This window comes from Boleophthalmus pectinirostris, unplaced genomic scaffold (assembly GCF_026225935.1).
Source record: "Boleophthalmus pectinirostris isolate CB_2022bp ecotype Guang Dong unplaced genomic scaffold, ASM2622593v1 HiC_scaffold_10, whole genome shotgun sequence".
NCBI lineage: Eukaryota > Metazoa > Chordata > Actinopteri > Gobiiformes > Gobiidae > Boleophthalmus > Boleophthalmus pectinirostris.
In genome coordinates, this window is record NW_026570971.1 from 30,401,742 (window position 1) to 30,419,883 (window position 18,142).

At 38.1% G+C, this 18,142-nt stretch overlaps 1 protein-coding gene across 1 annotated transcript in view; it reads right to left on the minus strand.

Moving 5' to 3' along the window:
- Positions 1-18,142, minus strand: part of ccdc85ca (coiled-coil domain containing 85C, a) — a 68,349-nt gene that overhangs the window by 40,222 nt on the left and 9,985 nt on the right. The gene's annotated exons all lie outside the window — the stretch shown is intronic.

The window sequence follows — 18,142 nt, forward strand, 5'->3', positions numbered from 1 at the left end:
AATGTTCCTTATCCTCACTTTAAAACAGAACCAAAAAAGGACTACGGCAAATTCCAGCACATAATGTCATACATGCAGTATGTGAAGTAATGTACATCAAGAAAACTTTTACTTTTAAAAGGTGCAATGTGTCACTTCTGGTGGCTGCTTGTTATTGTTTTGCTTTATAAACTTGGTAATCACAATGGAGACAAGTTTATGGTCAGATCTATGGAGAAGCAAGCCTGCACATATAATAAGAATGCATGTTTTTTTTTTTTTTTTTTGAGCTATAAAACACCATGTTAAATGCTATACTGTAGAACATTCCATGCAAAGAAATGACAAGGCAAGCAAGTAGCGGACCCTACACCTTAGAAGTTACATAATGCCCCTTTAAAATGTTGTAGTAATAGCGGTAATTGTAGCAGTAATAGTTTGATGATAATAGTCGATGCCAGATGTAAGTACTTTGTGTATATTGGTAGTTAGGGATTTGGGAAAGCAAGTGAGATTTCTTTGGAAGTACTGCAGTAACTGTTTATAAAGTGAGATTATGTTCATTCACACATTTAACACACAAACCTGCATATTTGAGTTCTTCTTTCAAACTAAAAACACTCTGCTCCACCTTGTGATGTCATGTGGTAATACAGGAAGTGCTCCAGTGCTCCATGTGTCTTTAAAGTCCATACACCTTCACTAGAATTATTTGGATAATTTCAGCCTGGTATTGCAGATCGATACTGAACTAAAGATAAACGGTAGCTGTTAACTTGAAAACTACCACTTCATGACATCACAAGGTTGAATAGAGCATTTTGAGCTTTGAAGATGTAGACAGACTAATAATAAAGGATTACTCAAACATTCCATGAAAAACAATATTTACAGTAATTAACGTTTGTGAAATAATTTTGAAGCAACAGTACAGTCATTCATGCATTGTCATAGCAGGAGTAGTAGTAGCAGTAGTAGTAGCAGTAGTGGTAGCAGTAGTAGTAGTGGTAGCAGTAGTAGTAGCAGTAGGTGTACCTTGTTTTTCTTTCTTCTTTATATAGACTCATCCAATCTTTCCAATGTCATTTCTATAAGTCAAACATTTTCACAGCTCTCCTCAAACACTGGAGAGATATGAGGCTCATAAAAGAGGGCGCAGATAGAAGCACATGAACTTTGACCCCTGCCTGTCCTCCGGCCGTCTGTCACTTTTACGAGTCTGATCTGCTGTCTCCACTAGGACTAGAGTTGTTACGGTGATGCTAAAATTTCAAATGCAATATGGCAGTCGTTTCCAAAACCTGCCCCAAAAGCCACATACTCAATTCAAAACAGTATGTAAACAGTATGTGCTCTCAAATGTACCTCAAATGTACAGAACATATCATGTCTATGGTGTTAATGCTGATTTAAAGAAGGAAATGAGGCAAATTCATTATGGGACATTAATTTCATACTCAATGTTTTTAATGGTCACCATGTGAGCATATGATTTCAGAAAAGTTCAAGACCATTCATATTGATGTTCAAAATAGTATTACCACTACTACTGCAAGTATTACTACATCTGCTACTGCCGCTACTACAACAACTACTACTACAACTGCTATTGCTACTACTACTACTACTGCCGCTACTACTACTACTGCCGCTACTACTACTACTACTACTACTGCCGCTACTGCTACTACTACTGCTACGCCGCTACTACTACTACTACTACTACTGCCGCTACTACTACTGCCGCTACTACTACTACTACTACTACTACTACTACTACTACTACTACTACTGCCGCTACTACTACTACTACTACTACTACTACTACTACTACTACTACGCCGCTACTACTACTACTACTACTACTACTACTACTACTACTGCCGCTACTACTACTACTACTACTACTACTACTACTACTACTGCCGCTACTACTACTACTACCGCTACTACTACTACTACTACTACTACTACTACTACTACTACTACTACTGCTACTACTACTACTACTACTACTACTACTGCCGCTACTACTACTACTACTACTACTGCCGCTACTACTACTACTACTACTGCCGCTACTACTACTACTACTACTACTACTACTACTACTACTACTGCCGCTACTACTACTACTACTACTACTGCCTACTACTACGCTACTACTACTACTACTGCCGCTACTACTACTACTACTACTACTACTACTACTACTACTACTACTGCCGCTACTACTACTACTACTACTGCTGCTACTACTACTACTACCGCTACTACTACTACTGCTGCTACTACTACTCCTACTACTACTACTACTACTGCAACTACTTCTACATCTGCTACTGCTGCTACTATGACAACTACTACTACTACTGCTACTACTACAACTACTACTACGTCATACAATGTAATGCCATAACAACAGAGCAGACTTATTGATGGTTGTTAAAGCTTCAGTTTGGGGCTTTTCAGTGGTCCGGTGATGCACCCATTGGCTGCCTGTGTTTGAAGCCTCAGTCCCATTGTTATGAGCACAATGCTGCCGGACAGATGGCCAGGGACAGAGTTCACCCACACCAGCTCAGTCTGCACTCCACAATCAGGACAGCAATACAAGCCACTGTGGACACTGACTAGCTGTGCATTTCACACTATTTAAAGGGCCTGTAGCTGATTTATTTCCATATATTTAAGTAAAATGTGTCTTGCCCCAGATAGATCTCTCAAGATAATTAGTATATCAACTTATGGTTCAATACATGAAAGCTGGAACAATAGTTTTTGGGTTCACCATTTATCGTGGTTACTTTTTCTGTACGTTACATAGATTATCTTGTGAAACTGTAGTCCCATGTTTTTAAATTTGGATTAGACAAAAATGGGTTAAGTGCTGGCAAGTAACATTTCTTGAGAAGCTTTTGCACTGAAAAATAGTGCTATAATGACATCAAATATATTAAATAAAGTAAATCATAAATGTTGAGGCCAAAATCTCGTCTTGTTTCTCATCTCGTATTGTGGAAACGGTCTCTCATCCCACTTGTAATACAAAGATGGATAGATGGACGGACATACTGACAGAAAGACAGACAGACAGATAGATAGATAGATAGATAGATAGATAGGATAGATGGATAAGGCCCCAGCTCCACTGTTATGAGCAGATGATAAGATTTAAGCCAAAACATTTTGAATTAATCACTTCTATGACTCATTACAGATACAAATGTATTAGTTAAGGATGTCATTCTGCTGTTTATTTATTGCAAGGAGTGTGTTTTAACAACATTTTACATTTAGAATAGTTTTGGGGATTCTAGTACTTAAGAATCATTAAATCTACATCCTCTATAAATATTCTTCAGCAGTAAATCACACTTCAAAATGTGTCTTTTTAGTGACAGGCCTAGCCCCAGGTACAGATATTTTAAAATCAGGTCTTGAGGCTGTAGACTATCTGCACCTAAAGCGATTTATTGTCGGTGTATCAAGAAGTGCACAGTTAGCATGCTAGTTGTTGTTAGCTTTAACGTGACAGCAAAACTTGAGCTACTGTGCGAGTATTGTGCCTCTCCAATCAATAAAGTAGGCTACTAATCAATACAGGTGTACAAGGCAATTTTATATACAGGAAAGAAACTCACTGAGTTTGCATGTTCTTCCTTTGCCTATAACTGCACTATTATGGTGGAGGGTTGTTGGGGGGGGCTGAAATTGCTTTGCCTTGAATGTTTCACAGTATTGCATATCGATGAAGCCAAAAGACATTGCTAGTTGAGAAAATGTCATGCAAATGTTAGTTATGTACCGTAAACCTATAGGGCTTATAGAAAGTCAATGGTCTTGAATCTTATCCCCACCCATTTTGTTTTATAGGATCCAAATACAGTGATGAAAAGAACAGAAAGTACTATTTCTGAGTACTCTAAATACTTTTACACCAAGTTGCATTTAAATTGTAGTGTGAAAACGCAATATAGGATTAAAAACAGCTTTATTTGTTTCACTGTTTGTTATGCATTTCCAATCACTTATTAAAAAAGGAAAAATCACACCTCGCCACATGCCTTTTTTCTCACTAATTTATTCAGTTTGAAACCTAAATTGTGAAAATCAAGTACTGTAATTTATTCTGATTTTAGACAAGTCACTGTATTCTGAATAACACCCAATAAAAAAGTAATTGTACCAAAATACACTTAATAAAAAAGTGTGTTCTGAAAACGTAACGCTGTCCAAATATTTAGTTGACACAATTATTATTATTGACAAAAACTGACAAATAAGTGCAGAAAATTCCTACTGTAACAAAGTAAAAGAGGTCAAACTGAGGATAACGCTCCAGTCCGACAACTCCAAGCTCCATTTCTGTTTACAGAGGTACTCGAAAAACCTGAAATCCATTCGACTTAAGCACCAGTTTCCAGTCCTGTTTCTCTGCTTGTTTTACTGGTGATGAAAAACAAAAGAGCAGAAGTGTCTCCAGTGTAATCCAGCCGACCCGGTCTATTAACTAAAGACAGAACATGCTTCATAAACATTATTGCATTTCTATTGTTAATGGCCGCTCCTTAGTCGAAACCGGGGCAGTTCTCCTTTAGTTCTACTGTGCCATAAAACTAAAACAATACAGATATTCTCTAGGTGGCTATCTAGGAGTAACAGCAGATGTGTTGGGGTGTGTAGTGAGAATTTGAAGTAGTTACTCAGAGTACTAACTGTAGTAGTTGTAGTGTTAGGACTTAGTTTAGTTGTAGCGGTAGGCTGCATTTAGCCTTACACATCACCAAATCAGGACTATTGACCCAGAACTAAACCTGAAATAGGCCAGGACTAGAACAGGGCTAAATCAAGACTACATCAGGTCTAAACCAGGACTAAACCAGGACTAAACCAGGATAAAATCACACTGCAGCTATAGTTGTAGTAGCAGAAAGTAGCAGAGTATGTAATAGTGGCAAAGGCAACTACAAGGAAAATTAGTAGTGGTAGTAGTACTGGTAGTAATACTGGTAGTAGTAGTACTTGTAGTAGTAATAGCAGTAGCATTAGGCTGTAGCAGTAGCAGTAGTAGTAGTAGTAGTAGCAGAAGCAATAGGAGCAGTGACAGTAGCAATAGTATTAGTAGTAATAGTAGTACCAATAGCAGTAGCAAGTAGTAGTAGTAGAAGCACTAGTAGTAATAGTAGAAGTAGCAATAGTAGCAGTAGAAGCAGCAGCAGCAGCAGTAGTAGTAGTAGTAGTAGTAGTAGTAGTAGTAGTAGTAGTAGTAGTAGTAGTAGTAGTAGGTAGTAGTAGCAATAGTAGCAGTAGAAGCAGCAGCAGTAGTAGTAGTAGTAGTCTTAGAAGCACTAATAGTAATAGTAGCAGTAGTAATAGTAGTAGTAGTAGTAGTAGTAGTAGTAGTAGTAGTAGTAGAAGCACTAATAGTAATAGTAGCAGTAGTAATAGTAGTAGTAGTAGTAGTAGTAGTAGTAGTAGTAGTAGTAGTAGTAGTAGTGGTAGTAGGTAGTAGTAGTAAGCACTAGTAGTAATAGTAGCAGTAGCAATAGTAGTAGTAGTAGTAGTAGTAGTAGTTAGTAGTAGTAGTAGTAGTAGTAGTAGTAGGAGCAGTGACAATAGCAATAGTATTAGTAGTAATAGTTGTAGCAATAGTAATAGGGAAGTAGTAGTAGTAGAAGCACTAGTAGTTATAGTAGCAGTAGTAGTAGTAGTAGTCGTTGTCGTAGTAGAAGTAGTAGTAGTTGTTGTATAATCTCATGTATTATCCAAACTCGCCCTGTTGATACAAACTGTGTATATGAGGATATATTTCTCGTGTACATTTTTCCATCTGCCTTTTGTTACTTCAGCTCTGAGCAGAACCTGACCCGAGCTCACACAGAGTACACAGAACACGCAACTGCACGAGGAAAAACCCACCTCAGCACCTCACCCAGATGACTTACACATGTACGAAACTATACACTGAGACTGCAATCCTAAACACTGAGAATTATCTGTCCTATAAAACAAAGTGCAGTCGAAAATGCCCCGTTGAGCAGAGTTAACCCTTTGTTTGGGCTGTGTGCAGTGTGATGCTTCCTCTGGACTAAATACACTTTCCTATGCAGTTTAAAGACTTTTTAATGGACCTCTTTGCATATTAACTTTCGTGTGTTTATGTAATTGTGCACCAAAGGCAAATAAATCGTCAATGTTAAGTACCTGCAGTAAATATAAATTATCGTTTTACACCAATCAAGAAGCAATTTGAGAAGAAAAGCTGAAAAAATACGCTGAAAATTACAGGAAGTGGAGAGTTGATGACATCACACTGGGAAGAATTCTGTCCAACAATTTACACAAGAAACACATTTTTTCCATTATTGTAAACATTGTTTCAACTAAATATAATAATTAGATTTTTCAAATAATAATTTCTGTGTACATTAGAGGAGTTTTGTCTCAGTGTGAAGTATGGTTGGTAGGTAACAGTTATGGAGTTCCATTAGTTTGAAACCTAAAAAAATTGCCAAATTAGGGAAAAAATGCTTTCATTTTTTGGTCAAATTTTACATATAATGGTTTTAACTGTAATTGAGTGAAATGAGTAGTCCAACCGGTTGGTCATAGGCGCTTTAAGTCTTTCCTGAAGTATCGCTGATGCCATGAACAGTGAATGTTTTTGCAAAGTTTGATTCTGAAAATCTTAGCGTTTATTGACCTAAAGATCTGCTCTGATAACTAGCTGAGCTGCTGTTTGCATTATAAACATTGTTCTTTCTCTAATGTTGCCAGTAGAGGGCGCCAGGTGTTATTCATAAAATAAAAATCAGGATTATTTGGGACATCATTCATCAATTAACTAGTTCTGATTCATAAACACCGATAAAACTATAAATACCAATTGTCCAAAAGTATGACAAAAAATGTCAAAAAATACAATTAATTGCTTTTTTATGGTCAAATCTCTTTCCCCAAAGGTTAAACTCTGCTGTAGACTGGCTGTAGATCTTTCAATTAAAAAGACAATAGCAGATGACAGACGATCAGAAATAACTCCACATCAGTTTTCATTCAAATTCCATTAATTGCTCCGCCCTATCCAAAAATAATCAGCTTTAACCCCTTCCTTCCCCGCTGTGCACATGGAGCAGGTGTGCGCTCCCTCTTGTGTGGTTACAACAATTCTTTGTTGTATTTTCCTGGATGCGCCCGTTTTCCCACAGCCCTTTGTGCTCGTTCTATTTCCGTGGAATGCAGGAATTCCTGACCAGGCGGCTTTTCCAAAACAAATCCTCTGATGCAACGCCAGACCTGAATTTTACCGCAAAATGAGACCGGGCGCTAATGAGGCTCAGAGTGGATTTACAATGAACTGCTCTGTCTATTGTTTCTTAATAGGACAAATAAAAGAAGCAACAACTTTAGTCACTGTAGTGGACTCAATTGTTTTTTTTTTAAAGGTCTTATATTACGCAAAATTGACTCTTGTGAGCTTTAAGTCATGTTAGAATGTTGTTACCTCATCATAAACAAACCTGCAGTTGTATTTTGTTTCATTCACACGTGTTTGAGTAAACTGACATTATCAGTCTGTTTACATCTCCAAAGCTCAAAATGCTCTGTTCCACCGTCATGTAGTGGTAATTTTCATGTTATCAGCTCCCTTTTACCTTTTGTTCATTTTGTTCCTTTTGGAGCACTTCCTGTATTACCACATGACATCACAAGGTGGAACAGAGTGTTTTCTGTTTGAGAGAAGAACTCCTTAACCTAAATATGCAGGATTTGTGACTAAAACAAAACACAACTCGCGGCCTGTTTGTGATGAGGAAACGACATTATAACAAAGATCAGAAAATAATAAGGGCCCTTTAAAGGTGCATTATGTAACTTTCAGACAGAGTGTCCGACACCTACTTGTATCCATGGAGATGTTATCGCCTGGAATGCTCCACTGTTAAATTTAACAGGTGACTCCAGTAAACCAAGTTACAGGTCAGATCTGTGCAGAGTCGAACCCACTCACAGTAAGAATGTAAGTTTCTTTCTGTGGAACATTCTAGGCAAAGCATCTCCATGGTTTTACTTCACTGCAGGTAGAAACCGTCTGACCTTGCAGCCTTAGATTTTGTTCGCTCGATGGTAGGTGGGTACTTTTTATCATTTAACCAATCGCTGCTATTTGGTAGTCATGTATGTAATGTGGAGCTAACAGGACTAACTGGTATATTAAGCTTTTCCCAAATTCTGTTGGAAGAAGGACAATAACGTCTTTCCCCTTGATAAAATTCACCAAACATTCTTTTTGTTCCGGCTTTAAATCCTCGATCTCGAGACTCTTTTGACAATACTGAATATATGACTCTTCACTGATTGGCTGGTGCCTGAACTCGCACTTCTGGGGTTTTTGCAAACCGTCTATTGTATTTTGATTCCTGACCTAGTTGCTGAAGAGAAATGAAATTGAGCGGAGGCACTAGGTGGCACCAGCCTGACTAACAAGTAGGTCGCAGAGTGTCAGAAAAGTGACATAATGCACCTTTTAAGTAAATGTTTTTGGACTTATCAGGTCATTTTGTATTTTATATTTTTATTGTTTACCGGTCATCTCATTTTTTATTTTTGTTGACGATCACTAAAGGTTCCTGCTGTTACCGTAGCAACATTTTATTACACTGCTGGGATAGGAATAGGAATATACTGTTATAAGTAACAATTGTGGGTGAAATGGGCCCTTTAAATTCAATATTCTAACAACCACAAACAAACTTACTTCACCTTCCAATACAAGCCAATACAATTTTACCAGTAAAGCAGCTTGTCTCCCCCTCCTCCCTCCTCCCCCAAAACATTGCGTGAGTGTGTGAAAGAAGCAGACAGACAGATGGAGGGAGAGAGGGGGAGTGACTGGACAACCAAACTTACTTATAGTACACTTAAGACTGTATACAAAATGTGCAAAGAAATCCCCAACAACACACAGGTTTGCACATGTATTCCTATGCTCCCATAAAGGCCCATTGAAAAGCACGCAAAAACACACACACACCCCTTCTGCGGATAGCTTTAAAAGAGGTTTATTCTCCCATAGTGTGCACCCAGAGCTGGCCATAGCTCCACACTCAGACAAAGGCTCTTCCCATGCAGCCTCATTATCATAACAACAGTGGTCCTCTCCCCTCTGCACGCTGTAAATCCAACAGACACAGACAAGACATGCAAGGCTATAAGCTAAAACACAAGGGGACAATGGTGTTTCAGATAGAAGCTTTGGTACACACTTTGTTTTAGGAGTAGCTCATATATACGGGCGATAATAAGATGATAAATTAATTAATGAATTTCTATCATTATGTCCTTCTCTCTATAGCACGTATGTCAAACTCAACAAATTTGGCCCTCAATATAATTATATTTGGCCCGAGAGCTCATAGCACATATGTATTAGAGAGTATGGCACATCCACCGCTAATACTACTACTACTAATACTACTACTTTGATGAACTTGTATCTAAAAAGAGATGCCAAGTATTTGTATCTACTTTGGACCCATGTGCATCAGAGTAAATCACAGCTTGGATGAATGTTTTCTTCACGACTTTTGACTGTTCATAGTTGAAAGATTTAATTTTCATTGAAGCAAGTTGTTATTTTTGACTGGTTGTTGGCTTGTGGGGAAAAAAAAAACATTTAAAAGGAGTTCAAAAGCTGCAGGTAGGCTATAGAGGCATTATTTATTTAAAATTGTGTTATTATTTTATATTATGCTTGTTTTGGATTCTATGTTTAAGCAAAACATTATTAAACATTTATTTAGTAAGAAAAGGTTTAACATCATATTCCTTGAAAGAAAAGAAACCATGCAGATATTGTTGAAAATGTTCAATAAATATTTTGTTTGGCCAGCGGCTTAGTCCCAGTTTTTAATTTTGGCCCTATTTGGTCTATAGTGAAAATCTGATAACATTTTTGCAGTCAGAAACATGACATCACTTTGACATCATTTAAATGTGGTGTGCTGTGTCACTTTTCTGGTGAAGGGTCCAACGCAATACAGTATGGTATTATACTTGGTCATTTCCATAAAAACAAGGATATGACTAAGCAAGCTAAGTTGCAGGCCAGATCTGACCTCACTCACCGTAAGTATGCACGTACTTCAAGGTATTTTTGAGCAATAAAAACTAGGGATGTTACAATAAAAGAAATATCGAGGTATTGTAGTTCTCACAATAATATCGTGGACCATCACAATATATCGAATTACAAGTCTCTTTGCCTAAATTAAGAGTTATGGTGCAGCAATAGTTTAAAAAAACAGAGGGAACTACATAGACCATGATCCTTTGCTCCATTTCAGTGTAGACTACAAGAAGAAATAACAGTTCTAAGCACTTTTAAGTCTTAGTTCTTTAGAGCAAAAAGTAATGTATTAACAGTTTTGTTAGCCTCCACAAAATATCGCAAAAAATATCGTCAATATTGTGAGATGTACATCATGAAAATATCGTACCGAGAGATTTGGATATTGTTACATCCCTAATCGTGAGCCTCCCCACCATATCGTGAGCTTTCCCATGATATCGTAATAAATATCGTACCGTGAAGTTCATACTGTGACAATATCATATCATAAAGCTTGGATATCGTTACACCCCTAATAAAAACAACTTAAACTGAATTAATTATTAGCTCACAATTTTGGATTTCTGTGATTTCACATTTGTGTTGTCGTTGTAGCACGCAGCACTGCTTTTTGGAATTCACAACATGTGTAACTCACCAGCGTTTGACCTTTTTTTTTTATCCAAGCCAAAAGTAAAAAAGACTGAAAAGAAATCTCATGAGATCATTATGTGTGTGTGTGCGAGAACTTGCGTCATGATTCCTAACGCAGTCCTTGAAGAAAAGACAAGAAAAGAAAGAAAAAGAAAGACGAGAAAGAAAAGAAGGTCTGAAATGTTGCAGCTGTTTGGCAGAAAGTAGACTAGACTACTAAAAGCGACTAAATGCACTTGTAATCAATTCACTTTATGCTCATTAGGGAATATTTATGAAACAAGTTACTTTTCAACAACAACATGAACGTAAGACGCAAGAAAACCTCAACAAATACGACCTAAAACGCATGTGATTCTTCTTTTTTCAAACACTCAACTCCTGGTTTCAAAAGGCTACAAATTTAATCGCAATACTTTTCAGAAAAATCACTACTATTTTTTTTTGTTTTGTTTTGTTTTTGTTTTTTCAAATCATTTACCCCCCACCAAAATGCAAAAATGTTTAAACTACCACACAGATTTGTATATCGATTCATCCAAACCAAGTGGTCAGATTCCTGCATATTTTGGTCCATGTCAACACAAGCCTGGCATCTATTGTACAACAGCTTAACTTATGGCTCCCCCGAGAGCTATTAAAGCAGCCAGTGAATGAGGTGGTTATGGAGAGCCCCAATTTAGGATTCTTTGAGCAAATCCCTATAGTAATGGTATATAATGCTGGGGTGTTAATGGCAGCTTTTGTGGGCTGTAAAAAGACAAGTCGAGAAGTCAGGGAGCTGCTTAGCCAGTAGTTAGTAGTTAGGTGAAGTATTGCATTGTTTGGATTTCAACAAGATTTTGAGGTGAATGAACACAGCAACTTTCAGATTGGGAAATATGTCTTAGCCACAATGGATGAGGAATTTCATTGTCAGACGAGGTTGCTTCATGTACGAGGATAAATTAGGATTGGGGAAGTGTTGAGTTAAGACATGTCAAAAACAACATAATAAGACGGACAGCGGATTATGGTCCTGAAAAGAAGCAGAAGTCATTTGCATTTGAGGTCTCTGCTAATGTGGGCCAAAGGAGATCTAAACCAGGACTGAACCAGGACTGAACTAGGACTGAACCAGGACTGAACCAGGACTAAAACACATGTATATCGTGCTGAACCAGGTCTGAACCAGGTCTGAACCAGGTCTGAACCAGGACTGAACCAGGACTGAACCAGGACTGAGCCAGGACTGAGCCAGGACTGAGCCAGGACTGAGCCAGGACTAAAACTAGGATGGGACTAAAACACATGTATATCGTGCTGAACCAGGACTGAACCAGGACTGAATCAGGACTGAACCAGGACTGAACCAGGACTGACCCAGGACTGAACCAGGTCTGAACCAGGTCTGAACCAGGACTGAATCAGGACTGAACCAGTTCTGAACCAGGAGTGAACCAGGACTAAAACACACGTATATCGTGCTGAACCAGGTCTGAACCAGGACTGAACCAGGACTGAACCAGGACTGACCCAGGACTGAACCAGGTCTGAACCAGGACTGAATCAGGACTGAACCAGTTCTGAACCAGGACTGAACCAGGATTGAATCAGGACTGAACCAGTTCTGAACCAGGACTGAACCAGGACTAAAACACATGTATATCGTGCTGAACCAGGACTGAACCAGGACTGACCCAGGTCTGAACCAGGTCTGAACCAGGACTGAATCAGGTCTGAACCAGGTCTGAACCAGGGCTGAACTAAGACAAAAACTAGGATAGGACTAAAACACATGTATATGCTGAACCAGGTCTGAACCACAACTAAGGATAAACATTTCACCAGAGTTTGGATCTGGGACTGAGTCTAAACCAGACCACAACCAAAACAAAGTCAGACCTAACCCAGTACTAAATCAACTAAACCAGGTCTAAAGGAATGAAACTGGTTAAACTAACTGTAAACCATCTCGCTAGATCAACAAACACTGAATCCAAAAACCAAAACTACACCAAGACCAAACTATATTAAAGGTTCTATGATGTCATGAACCCCATGATGTCATGAAGCGGCACTTTTCAGCTACAGCTACATTTTGCGTTTAGTTCAGTAGAGATTGGCAGTTCCAGGGCTGAAATCTTCCAAATAATTCTAGTGAACTTATAGACTTCGGTGGAGCACTTCCTGCATGACCATATGACATCACAAGGTGGAACAGAGTGTTTTCTGTTTGAGAGAAGACCTAATCAGAAAATTGTGTATTATGGGTCTGTTAAACTTGTTCTGAAGAATAAACCAATTAAAATAAACCTGATCCAGTATTCCAGATATTGTCAGGTTTAAAATTCCTTTTGCAAAACCACCACAACAGAATTAACCCACATTCCTGGAGCTCTGGGGCATCTGAGTCACGTTGGACATGCATATAAATGTTTCACAGTATTATGGACTTGACCTGTGCCTGTTCTGCTCCTGACCTCCAAAAATGTGTGACTAAAGCTCTAACACGGAACATTAGCTCTGAGCCGAGGAACTGTGGCACCCAGTGGGAGACTGCAATTTCCAGCCACTACACAGGGTCAGGACAGGTTCATGGCCATTGTCAGAGGGGGGTGAAAGTGGATCTTTTTAGCCTTTTAGCTGATTAAAAAGCATAGGACTGTGTGGAATATTTACCAAGAAAATTGATTTTAAACAAAGTTACGGTTGAGGTCTACAAAAACGCAGGTTCTGATTGGAATCTCTTATTATATATTTGATTATATTACTACACTAGCTATGGCAAAAATGGTTAAGATGAACACTTAAAATAATGTAATCCTTGTAGGGTTGCAGTATCGCAAACTAATCAACACTAGAATTGAAACTAGATACTCATTTCAGCAAGTATCGATACTGGAAAAAATAAATAAATAAACAAAACCATTACTCCTGACCTTTCCAGAACAGTCTCTTGTTGAGTTTAATGAGAACTAGTGTGAGACCACATGGTATAATTAACAAACACTATTATATTGCATTTCCAAAGTCCATAAAATGATCATTGTGGTATCAAAATCAGAATCAAGTATCAAGTCTATTCTTTAATATCAAAATCGAGTTTGACATTTTAGTATCGTGACAACACTAAATACTTGTAGTTGAAAACAGATGAGAGTGTAGTGCAGATCAGAGTAGTGTTATCTCAAACTGAGTTAAAGTAACCGTTGCCGTGACGACAGCAGCAGATAAACTGGTCTGAGGAGCTGGTCTGGAGGCTCTGGGTTTTCTCACGGAGGTCAGCACAAACTCTTATCTCCAAATGGGCTCCACTTAAAAGAGCAGGAGCCGTCACCAAACAATCACTGCACCGGAGAAAAAACAGGTCTGAACCAGATCTGAACCAGAACTGAACCAGAACTGAACCAGATCTGAACCAGATCTGAACCAGATCTGAACCAGGACTGAACCAGGACTGAACCAGGACTGAACCAGATCTGAACCAGGACTAAACCAGGACTGAACCAGGTCTGAACCAGGTCTGAACCAGGTCTGAACCAGGACTGAACCAGGTCTAAACCAGGACTAAACCAGGACTGAACCAGGTCTGAACCAGGACTGAACCAGGTCTGAACCAGGTCTGAACCAGAACTGAACCAGGACTAAACCAGAAATGATCCAGGACAAAACCAGGACTGAACCAGGACTGTACCAGGTCTGAATCAGGTCTGAATCAGGTCTGAACCAGGTCTGAACCAGGTCTGAACCAGGATTGAATTAGGATTGAACCAGGATTGCACCAGGATTGAACCAGGTCTGGACCAGGACTAAACCAGGTCTGAACCAGGTCTGAACCAGGACTAAACCGGAAGTAAACAAGGACTAACCAAGCAGGTCTGAACCAGGAGTAAAGATGGAGCCTTAACAAGGACCGAACCTGAACTAAAGATAGACTAAATCAGATCAGGAACAGGACTACACAAGGACTAAACTAGCTCAGAATAGAACCTCATCTTGGACCTGGTTTAATCCTGGTTCAGAGCTTTTTTTCAGTCCTGGTTTAGTTCTAGTTCATACCTAGTTTAGTTCTTGTTCAGTCCTGATTCAGACCTGGTTTAACCCTGGTTTTAACCTGGTCTAGTACTGGTTCAGACCTGGTTAAGTCCTGGTTTTACCTAGTTTAATTCTTTTTAAATCCTGGTTCAGACCTGGTTTTCTCCTTGATCACACCAAATCATTGCCCATCTTGTTTTAATCTTGGATTAAAAGAGTCTCCAAGTTCACTCATGGTTTAGTCACGTTAGATCATTTATTTTAATAGTTAGTTCGGGGAAACCCAGGTATTTTTAGTTCTACTTGATACAACACCATGCAAATAAAAGACCTAAAAACACATTATATATCTACTATACACCTTTACATTGAATCAAAGTCATACACAGAGGTTATATTCATTTAAACAGGCCAAAGGTTGAGGACACAGGTTCACAGCTTCACTCAGACTGGAGATTGTCTCATTAGTAGTGAACACAGGCTCCCACTGATTTATTGAACTCAAAATGACTCCAGTCAAGTTACAATGATTTTATCTGTAGAATGGGAGAATGGTCAGTGGTCAGGGCAACAGATATAGACTTCACTGTCCCTGAAGGGAGATATGACCTCTGCTGTTGACCCATCCTTCAATGTCATTGCACTGACCTGTTAGCAGTGCGGTTTTAAGATGGTTTATCACAATTTAACACACATTAAATACATTGTACTTCAAGGCTCTGGTCCTGATTTTCTTTCCATTAACAAAATCTGTACAGATATATTGTATAAGCAGCTCTTGAGGTCAAAATAAGTCTGCTGTATATTATTAGTAGGGATGTAACAATAACCGAAATACCAACATATATCGTATCGTCAAAGTTCTCACAATAATATCGTGGACCATCACAATATATTGAATTACAAATCTCTTTGCTTAAATTAAGAGTTATGGTGCAGCAATAGCTAAAAAAAAACAGAGGGAACTACATACACCATATATATACCATGATCCTTTGCTCCATTTCAGTGCAGACTACAAGAAGAAATAACAGTTCTAAGCACTTTTAAGTCTTAGTTCTTTGGATTAAATCTTGTCAAGGCATTTTAAGAGGAAAAACAGTTAACAGTTTTGTTCGCCTCCATAAAATATCGCAATAAATATCATACCATAAGATGCATATCGTGAAAATATCGCACCGAGAGATTTGGATATTGTTACATCTCTAATCGTAAGCCTCCCCACCATATCGTGAACTTTCCCACAATATCACAATAAATATCGTACCATGAGGTTCATACCGTGATGATATCGTATCGTGAGTAGGGCTGGGTATCATTAAGAAGTTGCCGATATGATACATACCTCAATACACAGGCCACAATACGATACATATCTCGATACATTGCACTTTCAGTTTGATACGATATATTTCAAATCGATTAGATACGGTTTAATAAAAAATAATGCCTAAATCGTGGCTGTGATATTAAGTCTTTTTTAAAACCATGTCTTGTGCAAAGTTCATATGAAACACAAACATTTTATTCATCAAAACAGTGAAAATGTCAAATGTGTCGCATAAATAAGTTTCCTTCCTCTAAACAAACAACAAAACTGTAGCTGTAACAAAATAATTCAGTAAAATATACCAAAAAATACTCTTGGTGATATATCAATACAGCAGCCCAGGATCTCGATACTGTATCATCACATTAAATGAAATATTTTGATATTTTTGCACACCCCTAATCGTAAGACTTGGATATCGTTATACCCCTAATTATTTGCTTCTAATTATACAGTGATACTAAGGAATAGACTCGACACTCAATACTCAATACCAATTCCAATACCGTGAGGATAATAAACCTCCCAGGAAAGGTTCATTTCCATCCTGTGAATGTGATGTTTTTATTTTCAATACCGGCTGAAATTACTACCAAGTTTCGATATAGTTTTGGTATCGATTAGAATCAGATTTTCGATATTTATGACAAGAAACATAATAACCAAATGCGCATATAACTATATTATTGGAATTTTAAAATATGAAAATGAAACTAAACCTGCTAAACCTCGAAACTACACAGAGCATTCCACCGTGTCTCAAACCAAGGCTGGAATGATGAGAATGTGAGATAAAAACGCCGGTGAATTCTGATTTCCCCCTCTGACCTGAGCCATCTGAGGTGAGGACACATGAAAAGGTCTGCAGACACGAGAGGCTGTGTCCATTACCGGCAGCTTCAGAGCAGTTTGGTCACGGTTTATAAATACTGAAGCTCCTGTCTTTACAAAGAGACGGACTGTCAACTGCTTTAACAGATAAGTCCACTTTACCAGACGGCCGAAGCCATACTAGAGAATGGGTTGGGGTCATGTTCTGATTTACTGTTTTTGAAATATATGTTCAAATGTATAATTCACAAATGTTTAACCTTATTATTTATTGAGGATTAGGGGCACATTCACAAATTTGCCATATTAATCTTGTGGCTTAAAGGTCCTATATTATAGAAAATCGACTCTTGTGATGTTTAAGTCATGTTATAATGTTGTTACCTCCTCAAAAACAGACCTGGAGTTGTGTTTTGTTTCATTCACACATGTTTGAGTAACCCTTTATTATTAGTCTGTTCATATCTCCAAAGCTCTAAATCTTCTGTTCCACTTTGTGATATCATGAAGTGGTAGTTTTCAAGTTAACAGCAATGTGTAAATTTACCTTTAGTTCTGAAGAAATAGGCAGTTCCAGGACTGAAATCATCCAAATGATTCTGCTGAAGTTGTATGGAGTTTAAAAACACGGTGGAGCACTTCATGACATCAAAAGGTAGAACAGAGTATTTTCTGTTTGAGAGAAGAACCCATTTTAAATGTGCAGCGTTTGTGTGTGAAGAAAACAAAACAACTCCAGGACAGGTTTTGATAAGGAAATAACATTATAATAGGGATGTAACAATAATCGAAATATTGTGATATCATATCGTCAAAGTTCTCACAATAATATCGTGGACCATCACAATAAATCGAATTACAAGTCTCTTTGCTTAAATTAAGAGTTATGGTGCAGCAATAGCTAAAACAAAGATAGAGGGAACTACATAGACCATGATCCTTTGCTCCATTTCAGTGTAGACTACATGATGAAATAACACTTCTAAGCACTTTTAAGTCTTAGTTCTCGGATTAAGTCTTGTCAAAGCATTTTAAGAGGAAAAAGTGGCATATTAACAGTTTTGTTTCGCAGCCTTCACAAAATATCACAATAAATATCATACCGTGAGCTGTATATCGTGAAAATATACCGAGATTTGGATATTGTTACATCCCTAATCGTGAGCCTTCCTGCCATATCATGAGCTTTCCCATGATATCACAATAAATATTGTATC